This window comes from Leptonychotes weddellii, chromosome 5, assembly GCF_054177405.1.
Source record: "Leptonychotes weddellii isolate Sample4059 chromosome 5, ASM5417740v2, whole genome shotgun sequence".
NCBI lineage: Eukaryota > Metazoa > Chordata > Mammalia > Carnivora > Phocidae > Leptonychotes > Leptonychotes weddellii.
In genome coordinates, this window is record NC_138373.1 from 59,693,132 (window position 1) to 59,709,220 (window position 16,089).

General features: G+C 41.9%; 1 long non-coding RNA gene across 1 annotated transcript; it reads right to left on the reverse strand.

The window, feature by feature from the left end:
• Positions 1-246: 246 nt before the first annotated feature.
• LOC145721414 (uncharacterized) lies at positions 247-15,243 on the reverse strand. The gene is made up of 4 exons (XR_014145087.1): positions 14,655-15,243; positions 6,552-6,645; positions 5,735-5,836; positions 247-423 (listed from the first exon to the last, which is right to left on the reverse strand). It is a non-coding gene; the product is annotated as an uncharacterized LOC145721414 (long non-coding RNA).
• Between the last annotated feature and the right edge of the window lie 846 nt (positions 15,244-16,089).

Consider the following 16,089-nt stretch of genomic DNA (forward strand, 5'->3'; position numbering starts at 1 on the left):
ATTATTAGTTCTAATCTCTGCAGTGCTGCTCTAAGGTTATTATCTTCATTTCACAGAGAAGGCAATTGAGGTGCAGAAAGATTCACTACCTGCTAAAGGTCACCCAACCAGAAACAGCTGAGGCTGTTCAGCCCCACTTCTACAGCCCCCACGCCCTTGTGTTAGGCCACGTGGTCTTTCCATAAACCTTCATCCAACACCCTGCACAGAACACCTGCTTTGTAGCGGGCCCCAGGGCCACACAGAGGCACAATCCCAGGACCCTGACCGGAAGGAGTCCCATCTCTTTGGTCACCACTTACTTTTCTTTCCCAACAATTCCACCGATGATGATATAGGTGATAGAGCTTTTCATACCCCTGATGCATATGCTTGAAAATTTGTTTGCCTCGTTAGCTGTTGTCATGCAAGATATGTCACCACCTGCCAGGAGGAATTCATAATGTCTTACAGTACTGGATAAGGAATAGGCTTTATCAGGGAAAGGCAAAATTAAATCGGTCAAGGGTCAGCACGAGAGAAGGCATGAGGCTTTATTTCAGGAAATAGGTACAAAAATAAAAATAAAACAGACACGAGCAGATTTCATAGAGAGTATAAGAAAGCCAAAGGTTTTGGGGGTCGGGATTTCCAAGAGCTTATTAAGCAATACAAGTTATTAAATCCAGTGCACCTCCACATCAACTCTACTCCACAGAAGTGCTCCAAGTCAGTGATTTTTACCAATGGGACCAAGAATAAAGAATTCACTCCACTTATACAAGGGTGGTTTAATATTTGCAAAACAACAAACATGATACATCACACTGAAGAGAAAGCATAAAAGCCATATGATCATTTCAATGGATGCAGGAAAAGCATTTGGCAAAGCACAGCATCCTGCAGAGTAGGTCTAGAGGGAACATATCTCAGCACAATAAAGACCTTATATGAAAAACCCATAGCTAACATGATCGTAGTGGTAAAAAACTGAGAGTTTTCCCCCTGAGGTCAGGAACAAGACAGGCATGTCCACTCTCACCACTTTTATTCAACATAGTACTGGTAATCTTAGCCATAGCAATCAGACAACAAAAAGAAATAAAAGGCATCCAGATCAGTAAGGAAGAAGTAAAACTTTCACTATTTGTAGATGACATGATACTTTATATAGAAAACCTGAAAAACTCCACCAAAAAACTACTAGAACTGATACATGAATTCAGTAAAGTCACAGGATACAAAAATCAATGTACAGAAATCTGTTGCATTCCTATACAGTAAGAATGAAGCAGCAGAAAGTGAAATTAAGAAGATAATTCCCTTTACAATTGTAATAAAAACAATAAAATATCTAGGAATAAACTTAACCAAAGTAATGAAAGACATGTACTCTGAAAATTATAAAACACTGATAGAAGAAATTTAAGATTACACAAAGAAATGGAAAAACTTTCCATGCTCATGGGTTGGAAAAACAAATATTGTTAAAATGTCTATACTACCCAAAACATCTACAGATTTAATGCAGTCCCTATCAAAATACCAACAGCATTTTTCACAGAACTAGAACAAACAATCCTAAAATTTGTATGGAACTACAAAAGACTCAAATAGCCAAAACAATCTTGAAAAAGAAAAACAAAACTGGAGGTATCACAATTCCAGATTTCAAGTTATATCACAAAACAGTAGTAATTACAATAGCATTGTACTGGCATAGAAATAGACACATAGGTCAATGGATTAGAACAGAAAACCCAGCAATAAACCCACAATTACATGGTCAATTAATCTTCCACAAAGCAGGAAAGAACATTCAATGGGGAAAAGACAGTCTTTTCAACAAATGGCGCTGGGAAAACTAGACAGCTAGATGTAAATGAATAAATCTGGACCGCTGCCTTACACCATACACAAAAATAAACGCAAAATGGATTAAAGACCTAGATATGACTCTTGAAACCATAAAAATCCTTGAAGAGAGCACAGACAGTAATCTCTCTGACATCAGCTGTACCGACATTTTTCTAGATGTTTCCTGAGGCAAGGGAAATAAAAGCAAAAATAAACTATTGGGACTACATCAAAATAAAAAGCTTCTGCACAGTGAAGGAAATAATCAACAAAACTAAAAGGCAACCTACTGAATGAGAGAAGATATTTGCGAATGCAAATATCCAAAATATATAAAGAACTGATACAACTCAATACCCCCAAAACAAATGATCCAATTAAAAAGTGGGCAGAAGACATGAACAGACATTTCTTCAAAGAAGACATCCAGATGGCCAACGGACACATGAGAAGATGCTCAATATCACTCATCATCAGGGAAATGCAAATCAAAACTACAATGAGCTACCTCACACCTGTCAGAATGGCTAAAATCAACAACACGAGAAACAACAGGTGTTGGTGAGGATGTGGAGAAAGAGGAACCCTCACGCACCATAGGTGGGAATGCAAACTGGTGCTGCCACCGTGGAAGACAGTATGGAGGTTCCTCAAAAGTTTAAAATGAACTATCCTATGATCTAGTAATTGTACTACTGGGTATTTACCCCCCAAATACAAAAACACTAACTCAAAGGAATACATGCACCTCCAATATTTACTGCAGTATTATTTACAATAGCCAAACTATGAAAGCAGCCCAAGTACACATCAATAGATGAATGGCTAAAGATGTGAGGTATATATATATATATACACAATGGGATATTATTCAGCCATAAAAAAGAATGAAATCTTGCCATTTGCAATGACATGGATGGAGCTAGAGAATATAACGCTAGGTGAAATCCATCAGTCAGAGAAAGACAAATACCATATGATTTCACTCATATGTGGAATTTAAGAAACAAAACAATGAGCAAAGGAAAAAAGGGGGAGACAAACCAAGAAACAGACTCTTTTTTTAAAATTTTATTTACTTATTTGAGAGAGAGAGAGAGAGAGCACAAGCAGGAGGAGAGGGAGAAGCAGGCTCCCCGCTGGGCAGGGAGCCCAACACAGGTCTCGATCCCAGGACCCTGGGATCACGACCTGAGCCAAAGGCAGATGCTTAACCGACTGAGCCACCCAGGTGCCCTGAGAAATGGACTATTAACTATAGAGAACAAACTGATGGTTACCAGAGGGGAAGTGGGTGGCGCATGGGAGAAATAGGGGATGGGATTAAAGAGTACACTTATCATGATGAAATAAAATAAAATAAAATACATTGATTAAAAAAAAGAATTCACTCCACTTCGAGTGCAAGGTCTCTCTCTGGGAACCATCTCACTCCCTGCCGATGAGACCTGCTTCACTCTGAGTTCTAACCCTCTTGTGTGACTCAGAACAGTGAGGTTCTCTCCTAAGCCCATTCTCCTCACCAAAAGTAAATCAATTTTATTACTTTCTATCGGCCTCACTTTCGTGGGATTAACAATTATGCTTTTGCTTTTTCCCCACATCCCTGTGCAAGACTATGCTTTTGTATTCTGTTCTACTTCATTTTTTCCGATGTCCCTCACCACCCACCACATGGTTTCACAACCCACTCTGAAAAAAATGCATCTATGGCGAAAGCTCCACTAGAGCAGAGGTTAAGTCCTTCTCATTCTCCGTCACATGTCCAGCATTGAGGGATATGTGGGTGTTGAATAAATGAATGAAGAACCAAATGAGTGAAAACCACACAAGGTCCTCTTAAACTTCAAAAGTCAAAGAGAAGGCAAATTTCACCAATGTGTGGATCAGAGTTGGGCTTTGGGGGCTAATTTTTTTTCATCTCTTGCATTAAAAATGAAGAAATAAAACCTGATTTTGGTTTCCCACTCTCTAATATCTTCCCATTCACCCACTTCCCTAAAAGAGTTTTTGGTGGAGGATTAGGATATTCAAGGTTAATAATCACAACCTTAGGGGCGCCTGGGTGGCTCAGCTGGTTCTTGATTTGGGCTCAGGTCATGATCTCAGGGTCGTGAGACTGAGCCCTGCATCAGGCTATGTGCTGGGCGTGGAGCCTGCTTAGGATTCTCTCTCTCCCTCTCCCTCTGCCCCTCTCCCCACGTCTCTCCCTCTCTAAAAAAAAATAAATAATAATAATAATCACAGCCTTAACCCATCTCAGAACAGAAGTACGTCAGTCAACTTTTTAAGGTACCAAGTGGGACACAAAACAAATTAAGACTTTCACGTAAAACTCCCATGGATACTCGTGTGCACGGGTCAGGCTATAAAACAGAGGAATGTGCCACATGACTTCTCCAGGGGCTTCTGGTTCACTTCATACATGAAGTGCATGTATGTGGGGCACTTCATACATGCACGTGCGACCCGGGAAGCCAATATGATAGCAGAAGTGAGAGGCCAGACTTACGTAATGTTAGCACAGGCATGGCGTTGGTTGAGGTGGCTCCTTAGATTCCTAGGCTTTCCAGGACAGTGTTGGAGAGAGAGACCGCGAAAATGTGAGAGCGAGCCTGAACTTTGAAAACTCAGCACTAGATGGCATCACATATTTGTCAAGTCACTCAAAGAACTGGTTTTTCTATGTTCAGAACTCATCTCTAATAAAATGCCATCGAAATTTTTGGTGCAATATATTTTTTTTAACTCGTTGATATCCTGTTGTGACTATTTTTTAATGATCATTCTATAATCAGCAACATGTAAGCCTGAAACAGATGCATGAGAAGCCTGTGAGAGCCTGGTGGGGAAATACGATCTCCAGGTACGCGGCCTGGCCAAAAAGTAGCTCTCCGTAAACCATGGTTATCAAATTTCTACCCAACCCACTCTCCTATGCGGACTTCAAAGGCTGAGAGCAGAAGGATGTATACAAACAAAAGATGAAAGAAAATTCAGTTCCGAATAACACCAGTCAGTGTTCAGAGTCTGTGACATTTCCAAGGTTGAGTCTGTGCCTTTCGACAATAGAAGAACGTCAAGTTTTAATTGGGTCACGATATGACACATGGATTATTGCTCCTGTTGTGTTTGCTGGCCCCCCTTCTCCTCCCCCACAGACCTTTCCTGAGTGGAGAATTTCAAGTTCATGAGTCAAGTCTAAAGACATGAGTCTCTAGTGGCCAACCAGACTTGGCCCCTGTCATTGACTTTGGGTGCTAAGAATGATGCTCACCAAATAAGTGTGCAGCCAAAACTATCTGTAACTCTTCAAGTCTCTGGCATTAGCCCAAATGCTCTCCAAGCTAAAAACAGTGATAGCTAACATTTACTGCACACCTACTGCATGCCTGGCAATGTGTTAAGTCCTCTATTTGCATGTTTCATCCGCCAAGAAGCCTTTGAAGAAAGTACTATTAATATCACACCCATTTTATGGTAAATGAAGAGAGGCTTATTTACATAACCTTCCCAAGGTCACACAGCTAGGAAGTAGTAGCTCTGGGTTCAAACCCAGGTTTAATTAATGGCCACGTTATGCCACCCCCCGAGACCAATAAACTGCCAAGAAATTTTTTAAAAATTCTTCATGGAATTTTCCTGTTACACAGCAGGGGAGGTTTACGGGGGTTGAAGGGCAGGGCTGATCCTGGAGTGTGTCTACAGTTGGTCTGCTGGGTGGCCTCTGAGGGGCCCAGTCAAGTGGCCCTTTATAAAGACTGTTACTGCACCTTAGGTAAGCTGTTTCCCTGGAGCTGGGAAATGGCATATTTACCACTGGACCGTGGGGCACTTCACACATGCACGTGCGACCCGGGAAGCCAATATGATAGCAGAAGTGAGAGGCCAGACTTACGTAATGGAGTGCCTGATGTCTCTCTAGAGAGAGAGAGAGAGAGAGCACCTTACACTTTTCAACACACTTCCTCTCACTCCTCATTGGGTTCTCACAACCTAGCTGTAAGGTAGAGAGAGAGGTGTTATTATCATTTCCACGCGATATACCAGGGAACAGCTTTGTGCAGGGCCGGCTTGATTTGTGTGTCGTCAGTGCGGTCACCCAGGGCTCCACACTCTGAGGGCCCGGAGCTTGGGGTTTCGTTAATTCCCAACTGAAACTGTGGCTAATGCGATCTTTGAATCTGTGCTCTACAAAGGAAGTCCGGCAGGACGGTGACACGTGAGCCAGGTTGGAGTCTCGGCTCACCCGGAGTCCTGCCCTCCCCTGGCCCCTGGCCTCCAAGTCCTTGGACGTGAAGTCTCACTCGCTGTGTCTTTCCACCTGATAGCTGCCAAGGGCCCCAGAGAGTGCCGGGAGCATGGTCCACATGCTCACTGATGAATGGCCACAGAATAAGCGGCCGGGAGGTGGCGGGGTGGGGGCAGGGGGGGAAAGCTCCTCAAGAAGGAACATGAATTGCTGGCTCTTCCCTCCGCATCTGTCTGGCCAAGTTCCTATTTGCCTCGGGTGGAGGACTCAGGGGCCAGGCGCACCCAGCCACGTGAGGCCTCCGAGCAAAGCGGCCCCCGGGGCAGGAAGGCAGGAAGTTGCAGTGGTGAGCCACGGTAGTTCCAGGCTGCAGGGTTTCACAGATTTCACAGAACGTGGACGCAGGCTCTTGTAAAGGGCTGACCACAGAGCCATCGAGGCTTGCGTGCTTTGCCCGGCTTACCTGAAATCGTGTGTCCCGAGGCCAGTGACGCACAGAGGAATTTCAGCAAAAGTCGTCTGGCGGGCAAGCCACCTGGCCGAGTAATCTGTTTCCCCTGGAATACATTCAGTTACACAGAACTGTCAGAATAAAGCCTTCGTGATGCCACGCCCAACTTCACACGGAAATCCTTCCCCACCACCGGGGAAAAGAGACAATACTTACTTACTCTTAGAAAAGAGACCTTAAAGAGCCATGCAAATGGCATTTAGGTGTCTAAAGACTTAACCGTTTTCAAAATGAGAACATTGCCATCAGTTGTCCTCCATATTCACAAAGGGCAAAACAGAAGGAAATAGATAAACGTTTTGGAAAAGAGACTTTGAGTAGATTGAGCAGGAGCTTTTTAACATAAAGATGACTAATCTATGAAACAGGCTTCCAAGAAAATTGTAAGACCTCCCTCACCTTTAGACAGAGAAGGCAAGGTACTTGTACATTCACTCAACACACATTTCAACAAGCCCCTGACAAGTGCACAGCACTGAGCTAGGTGCCAGGGCGGACATAAAAGACATGCAGAATAGGGACAAAAGGAGAGATGGAACTCAATGTGACACGGTGGCACAGCAATCACACCTTCATCCAGCATACAGGTGAGTGCCTGCGAAGCAAAAAAATGTATGCGAGACTCTAGAGCAGCTTAGGAAATCGAGTAAGAGTCCTGCTTCTGGGAATAAGGTAGACTAGAAATCCTGAAACCCTCCTGCTACAAAACCTAAACATTTTAGGTAAAATACAGAGTTCAAAATTTTCAGTGAATGGAGAAGCTTGTAAGAAACTAATGGAGGGAGGCTAGCCAACCGTGCCTCTGGCTGATTCAGCCTAACCTCTACACAGCCTCATTTAGGGACGCAGGAGACAAGCCTTGTGCGCCACTGGAAAGGAGTCCGCTCAGTGAATACCCCCCATAACCTGAATACACACACACACAGCCCAGGCCCAGTGGTGACAGATGGTGACTACACTTACCGTGATGATGAGCACTGAGTAATGAACAGAATCATCTAAAGCATTTTGTGCACCCAAAACTAATACAACATTGTATGTCAACTCTACTTCAATTTAAAAAAGTCTCCACTTGTGGCTTTTCTAGGCTGTGCACACCCTACTCACATGAAGGCTGATCAGTGGCTATGAATACTCAGGGAGGATTTTAAAACCTTATCCTAGCGCCAATGCAGAGATAGACCTAGTCTCCCTCTCCCTCGGCCCCTTTCCACTGCGTGCTGTCTTGCACTCGCTCTCTCTCTCTAAAATAAACAAACAAACAAATCTATCTTGAAAAAAAAACTAAAAGACCTTAAAGGAAGCCAGAGAGAAAAGACAGATTATGTACAAGGGAATGAAAATAAAATGAACAACTATTTCTCAACAGCAAAAGGAGAAGTCAGGAAACTGACTGAGGATATCCTCTATTAATGCGGCAAGAGAGTGAATATCAACTCAGAATTGTCTGCCAGTGAAACCATCTTTCAAGAAAAAGAGTATAATGGAGACATTTTCAGAAAAAAAAAAAATTGAGCATGATTACCATGAACAGATCCTCCAAAAGAAACTCTTCAATAGACCTTAAGACAAAAGCCATGATCACAGAGAGAAGGTCTGAGATACAGGAGTTTTGCAAGTGAAGTGTAGGAAAATTATGTGGGGAAATCTAAATAATATGAGCCAATATAATTTTTAATATGTGAAATTCAAAATGACTGAATGGCAATAGCGTGTGAAGTAGGAGTAAATAGATTGGTGCTAAAGCATTGTAAGATTCTTTGATTTGGGAGGAGAATAAAGTTTATTAACTAACTTTGGGTTTTGTAAAGTATTCATGTTAAATCATCAAAGGCACCCAGTAAAAGAACAGGTAACCTACAAATGCAGGGGAGAAATGAATGAAAAAAGGCCCTACTCCACATGGATGAGTCTCAAAAACATAATTTTGTGTCAAACCAAGTTCACACAGTAGGAGTTTATTTATATAAAGTTAAGAAATAAACAAAACTAAGTAATACACTTACTGTTTAGCGATACATAAACATTGGTAAAATTACAAAGCAAGACAAAGGAGTGATTAACAAAATCAGGATTACTTAGCTCTGGGAAAGGAATGTGAAAAGATACTTGGTAATGTTTATTTCCTAACTTGGGGTAATACATGTACGTGCTTTTCTTAGTTTTAGTGTATTAGTATTATTATTTAAAATGTACTTTGGCATTTTAGAGCTGGTTCCCAAATTTGAAATGTGTTCATACTTAAATTAGCTTACCATTGCTGAGAAACACACCACACCAAAACTTAGTGGTTTTAAACAAGAATCTTTTATAATTGCTCATGCATCTGCAGATTCTCTGGGGCTCAGCTAATCTAGGCTGGGTTTGACAAGGGAAGAGAAATAAATATGCTCTGTTGCTTGGGAGGAACTGTAAAGTCAAATGGCAAGAGTTGTTAATAAAGAGAGAAGTGAAAACTTGAGGTCAATAATGTACCATATTGCAGCTCTTAAGAAATTAAGAAGTTCAGGGGCGCCTGGGTGGCTCAGTTGTTAAGCGTCTGCCTTCGGCTCAGGTCATGATCCCAGGGTCCTGGGATCGAGTCCCGCATCGGGCTCCCTGCTCAGTGGGGAGTCTGCTTCTCCCTCTCCCTCTGCCCATCCCGCTGCTTGTGCGCGCTCTCTCTCTCAAGTAAATAAAAAAAAAAAAAAAAATCTTTAAAATAACAATCATTCCTCCATTCCTCCAGTCCCTGGACACCACCATTCTACTTTCTGTCTTAACGAATTTGTTGCTCTAAGTCCCTCATATAAGTGGAATCATACACCTGGGGTTTTGTTTGTTTGTTTGTTTCCTTTTTGTGACTGGCTCATTTCACTTAGCATAATGTCCTCAAGACTCATCTTTTTGTCAGAATTTACTTCATTTTTAAGGCTGAGCAATATTCTATTGTATGTACATGTTACATTTTGTTTATCCATTCATCCATAGACAGAGATGTAGGTGGCTTCCTCCTTTTGGCTATTGTGAATAAGGCCGCTATGATTAAGAGTGTACAAATATTTTTTCAAGTCCCTGATTTTGTTTCTTTGGGGTGTATACCCAGAAGTGGAATTGTTGGATCAGATAGTAATTCTATTTTTAATTTTTGGAGGAATCACCATTTTGTTTCACATGGTAGCCCCACCACATTACATTGCTCCCAAGGGTGCACAAAGTATCCAATTTCCCCCCATGTTCACCGCACTTGTTACTTTTCTGGTTGTTGTTGTTGTTTCTTTATAGTTGCCATCGTAATGAGTGTGAGGGGGTATCTCACAGTGGTTTTAATTTGCCTTTATTCAATGATCAGTGATTTTGAGCATTTTTTCATGTTTATTGGCTATTTGTATATATTCTTTGGAGAAATGTCTATTCAAATCCTTTGTGCATTTTTAAATCAGGTTTGGGGGGGTTGTTGTTGAATGGTAAGAGTTCTTTATATATTCTGGATATTAATCTCTTGTCAGGTAAGTGATTTCCAAATATTTTCTCCCATTCTGTGGGTTGCCTTTTCATTGTGTTGATTATGTTCTTTGATGCACAGAAGTTTTTATTTATAATGCAGTTAACTTATCTATTTTTTTTCTTTTGTTCCCTGTGCTTTTGGTGCCGTATCAAAAAAACTATTGCCGAAAAAAAAAGGAGGAGGGGCGCCTGGGTGGTTCAGTCATTAAGCGTCTGCCCTCGGCTCAGGTCATGATCCCAGGGTCCTGGGATCGAGTCCCACATCGGGCTCCCTGCTCCGCGGAGAGCCTGCTTCTCCCTCTCCCACTCTCCCTGCTTGTGTTCCCTCTCTCGCTGTGTTTCTCTCTGTCAAATAAATAAAATCTTTAAAAAAAAAATTGTTGCCGTATCTAAAGCTGTGATTCAGAAAATAATTTGGTTTTGAGCTAAGCTTTTCCACTGGTTTCTCCTAAGAGTTTTATAGTTTTAATTCTCATGTTTAGGTCTCACATTTAGGTCTTTAATTTTTCTATATGGTACAAAGTTCCAATTTTATTCTTCTGAATGTAGATACCCAGTTTTCCCAACATCATTTGCTGAGAAGACTGTTCTTTCATCCATTGAATGGTCTTGGCATCCTTGTCAAAAGTAATTTGACGACACATGAGGGTTTATTTCTAAGATCTCTATTCTAGTCCATTTCTCTCTCTCTCTGTGTCAAATAAATAAAATCTTAAAAAAAAAAAAAAACAGGAAAATTCCCCAACATATTCTATGAGGTTAATAGAACCTCATCATTACCAAATCACACAAAGAGAGTATGAGAAGGAAAATATGACTCCTGAACACAGATGCAAATTTGTATACAAAATATGTGCAAAATGAATCCAAGAACATATTTTAAAAGCACACTGTGACCACTTAATTTATTCCAGGAATGCAGCAAGATGGCTTAATTTTAGAAACATTCATATATTTCACCACTAAATACATCAAAGGAGAAAGTTTATGTTTATCTCATAAAAAGTGTTTGCTCTTATAAAAGCATTTGATAAAATTCACCAGCAATGCATTAAAAAAAACTCTTAGCGAATGTATTAGGACCCTGCACACTCAAATGGGGTAATTTGAGAAGAATTTAATGATTTGCAATGGCAAGGGCACAATAAAGGAAAACCAGTTGAGATATTGTATCTTCTAGGTCAAGTTCCCTTAAAAGGCTTGAGATAAGAGTTCAGGTGCATGTATTTATTGACAGGGTTCTCAGGAGAAAGGGAGTGAGGGAAGCAGGATACGGCAAGGAAAGAAGCTAGAAAAGATGTGATTTCCCCAAGCCTAGCTTCAGTCTGATCCCATAGGAAGTTCTGCAGCATCGTATGCACCAGCGTTGATCCCACCTTTAGGCAGCCTAGGGAACCAGCCTTTTGTACCCCTGTTTTACTCAGTTCTTAGTTATGGGCTACCCCAGCAGGGGAGGTGGGAGTGAGAGTTTATTAATCTCTGGCAAAGCAGCTTTTCTTAGGCCAAAAGTAATTCTACTTGTTGAGGACACAGCATCACATAATGGTCATTGGTTGAAGGTGTATAATGAGTCCTGAAGCATAGTAATCTAGCCCCACAGAGCGTCCACTCCAAGTTGGCACCCTAGCTGCCCCTTCAAGACGCCATTCCATCATCCTTCCAGGCTAGCCACTTCTGAATGACACAGAATACAGTAGGACCTAAAGTCATGTACCTATCATCTGTGCCCATCATCACACCTACTTGGCTATAAAATGAATCGCTTAGTCCAAGACAATGTCAAAAAGAATCCCCTATCAATAGATCAGACATTCTGTGAAATCTTGGGTAGTGGTTCTGGCCAAAGTTCTACAGGCAAGAAAGGCAACACCATGCCCCAAACACATGAGAGTCTCAGTCATGGTGAATTATTGTCCTTTCTGGGATTAAAGGAGGTTGATTAATCAACTTGCCACCAGTGGCTGGTGGCCTCTTCAAAGGCTGCTCATATATTAGGAGCTCAGCACTGGTCTCTGTGAATGGCAGGTCAGTGCTAGTGGCTGGGTCAGCCTTGGTATTGTACTGACATGTGGCCTGCATCTCTCCACCATCTCTACTCTGAGCCCATTGCACCACACCGTTATGTCAAGGACAGGAACTAGTTGGCGTCTATTGGCCAAGTCATCCTATCCACATGGTAGTTTCATGCCTCTTCTATGGTGGATGCTCTTTTGAGAGCATTAACAAGTGATAGAGAAATTCTCACACTTGGTGTCCCCTCCCATACAGTCATCCACGTGCCGCCTCTCCAGACCTGCATTTCTTCAGTCTTTAACCATGCTTCTTCAAAGCCCCTGACCAATCAGCAAAGCCATTTGGTCCACATATACCCTTTCCTCTTCATTTTTCTCTCCTCACAAGATAGATGCCCAGGTGGACTGCTTGAAGCTCTGTCTATTCAGAGGATTTTTCCTCACGACTCTTCAGCTCCACTCCTGAGTGGTACTCGGGAAAAGCAGCAGCCCATTCTCCAGTTGCCTCATCTTACTTACCATCCCTCTATGAACTGAGCCTAGGCGTTTTACTATAAGCTGAGCACTGGAAACATTCACCCTGTCCCCCACCCACCAGTGTATGCCACGGGTGTGATCTGAGGAGATGTTTGGACAAGTCCTTGAAAGAACGAGTATTTTTGAATTGCAGTGATCAATAATAAACATATTTCTTATAAAAAATGTTAATTGGTAGATGACATGAAACTTACATGTGCCTCTGGACTTTCTCTATTTCAATCCTAGATGTACTATGTCCATTTTACAAAGGATTTCTGCTGGCCTATCTGACTTTGAGACTTGATGGGTCTGACTACGTCCAACTCAGGATGGAAAGTTTTGGCTTCAGGATCATTTGGTGTCACGGTGTTGGACCCTGTCTTTTCCAGGACCCAGAAGCACATCAGAACCTGCTTTTCAAATGAGTATAATGTCCTCTGCTCTAGATAGCCTGTTCTTGCTCCAGAATCCTAGGAACGTTTGACCTCCTACTAATACTTGCTAGAGACTCCAAAAAATGTTTTTAACAGTGACAGATTTCTAGTATACCAAAGATCTGAGTCATATGTCCTAAATTTCAGGACTGTTTATAATGCATCCTAGACCTGCTACAGATTATTTTCTGTATCTGGCCTTTATTCAAAACCAGCATCATTTGACATCATGTGGGTCAGAACAGTATTCTCAAGCATGGAAAATGCTGACTCTGAATTTGAAGAGAGCTACCAAGCATTGTGCTTCTTCTGAGTGGTAGGAAGTGCAAGGCACATTACTTGTCCTTAACTTTAGAATGAATGCCCTGCCATGTTCTGGACCATGAACCACTGCAAACTGCACCAATGTGTAGGTCCTTAATTTTTGTAGGGTTTTTCTTTTACCCTTTGGAGCACATATGCCTTACCGAAGCATTCAGAATATCTGCCACTTCTTGCTCATCTGAATAACATGACATCATCAAAATAATTAGCCAATGAGATTTTCTGTGGAATGTCCAAATGGTCCAGGTCCCTTGTGACGGAAAGCAGAGGGAGGAATTCATGTAGCCCTCAGGCAAGACCGTGAATGAATGTATCCCGTTGTCCATTCTTAAGTGAATGCAAAGTATTTCTGATCCTATTTTCCAATAAATATCAGGAAGGATGCATTTGCCAGATCAATAACTGCATACTAGAATCTGTTAATCTGCTTTAATAAAGATGCCCCCTCTGGCCCAACAAGTGCAGCTGGGACTTAAACTTCGTAAAGTTTGCTATGGGTCACTGTCATCCGTCATGATCCATGAATTTTTTTGCGGGGACTAGACTGGCAACATAAAGGATATGATGAGGACCACTATGCCTGCATTCTCTGTCTCTGAGGATGGCACCAATCACCATCCCCTTCATGATTTTAGGGGATACTAATTGGCTTTTTCTGCTACAATAGCTCTTACTCTAAAAATCAAGATACAAGTGTAAGAGTTCCAAATACTACTAGGTACATTCATTCAGGAATCCAGGAAGTAGCCATTGGGTGAGTCTGTGCACTTCGTGGACCCACTGTGAGGTGGATCTGGGCTAGGACTCCACTTACCACCTAATCTCAATGTGCCCCTCCTCTAACACAGGTCCAGGATGGCAGGAACCAGCTCAACTTGGCCCTCTATTCAGTAGTCTTCAAAAGATGTGAGCCTACCACTTTCCTCAGTATATAATTAGCCAAGTAGATGCTTTGGGGAAAGGACTAGGGAAATCACTACTTTATGCAGTTACCATGATGCTTCAGGATCCTTTACGGTGATGTGGCCTCTCCATCAGCTGATGAATTTTAAGCCTAAGGGCATTTCAAGTCCAGAAACAGAGAAAGAGGCCCTGACTTTCCATTGTGGTGACTGATCTCAGCCTTCTGTCCACCTATTTTTGAGATCTGTTGATTTTACATATTGAATAACACCCATCTCTCTTGTCCTAGGACCGACATACTCTATTAACCCTCTTGATAGGCCTCAGGGGATGAGGGCCATTCCAACTCTGCTGTCCATTCTGGTCATTACACTCACCTGTCTTCTGAGAGTTAAATGCTGCCAGCTGGCATCACTTTGGCTCCAAGAAATCCCAATTCTGGAACAAATATCTCCTCCCATCCGCCTTGGCCCAAGAAGATAACCTCCATTGAGCTTCCCTGCAATGTCCGCGCTCCCCTGAAGAGCACATTCCTTATTATCTTGGTAAACAAAGAGTCCTCCAGGGCCTCCCAAAGAACAGTATTAGCTGGTGGTTTCCTGGTCTTAAACAGTAAATCCAGAACTGCAGGCCCACCTCTCCGGGCCTTTTTTGTCCCTTCCTCCACAGTCTCTACGTCAGTTAGCATGACCCAACACTTTTCCTGAGCAAAGCCATCCAGCCAAGTCTTTGCGCTTGGGCCCTCACCAGCGTTTTCATTCCTCCATAACAGGAGAGTTTCTTTGTATTGACAGACACTCCTTTTTCCAGACTTACATGGATCCACCTTGATCCTGCACCCACAAGAACTCTTGCACAGTTGCACCAAGAAACATGAAAAGAATGTTCATAACAACATTGTTAAAAAATCAAAAAGACCAGAAACAGCCCAGTTGTCCCTTAATGGGAGGATAGATAAAGAAATAACAGTATTTTCTTATAATAAAATACTATCTGTTACTGGACCAATAATGAAAATGAACAAACTACAGGTACATCAATATGAATGAGTCCCCAAAATTTTAAAAAACAGATTGTTGAAGAATACACTCAGTATGACATTGTTTTTATAAAGTTCAAAATTAAGCAAAAGAAACAATGCTTAGGGACTCATACAAGCATGATAAAAACTAGAAGCAAAGCAAGGAAATTCAGGAAGGCAGTCAGGTCTGGGTGGAGGGAAGGACATGGGGTCAGAGAGGAGCACACAGGATGTTTAATAATATCAACTCCATTAATAACATGTGTGCTAGATTGTGCTCTATGTATATAATAGTTCATAATTTTTAAATAAAAAATAAAACTTATTAGCCACAATCCTTTGCTTCAAGCTACTCACAGTCTAGGAAGAGAAGTCAGACATATAAAAACAAACTCTAATACAAAATGTATGAGAAAACTGCATCGGGGGAAAAAATACCTAATTATAACTGGGAAGATCAGGAGAAGCTGGTGACATTTGAGATGAGCTTTGAGGAGATTTCTAAGGAGGAGAGAGGGAGAGAAGACAGTTCCATCCAGGGCTGGAGCATATTAGCATATTCCCTGCAGAGGATGCTGGGAAATGAGGGAGATGATCCATGATTCCATCTCTTTGCTATTTCTCCTGCCCCCGCACCTTAAAACAACTTCTACCACATGCAGGGCGTACTCATTTTCTCCAGTGAAATAGAAACAGCACAGCTTTTGAACATAAAGAATGGTGGTTTGAATTATAGTTCCACCACTCACCAACTCTCAGCTGTACCCCATTCTCCTGTGTAAAATGGAGAC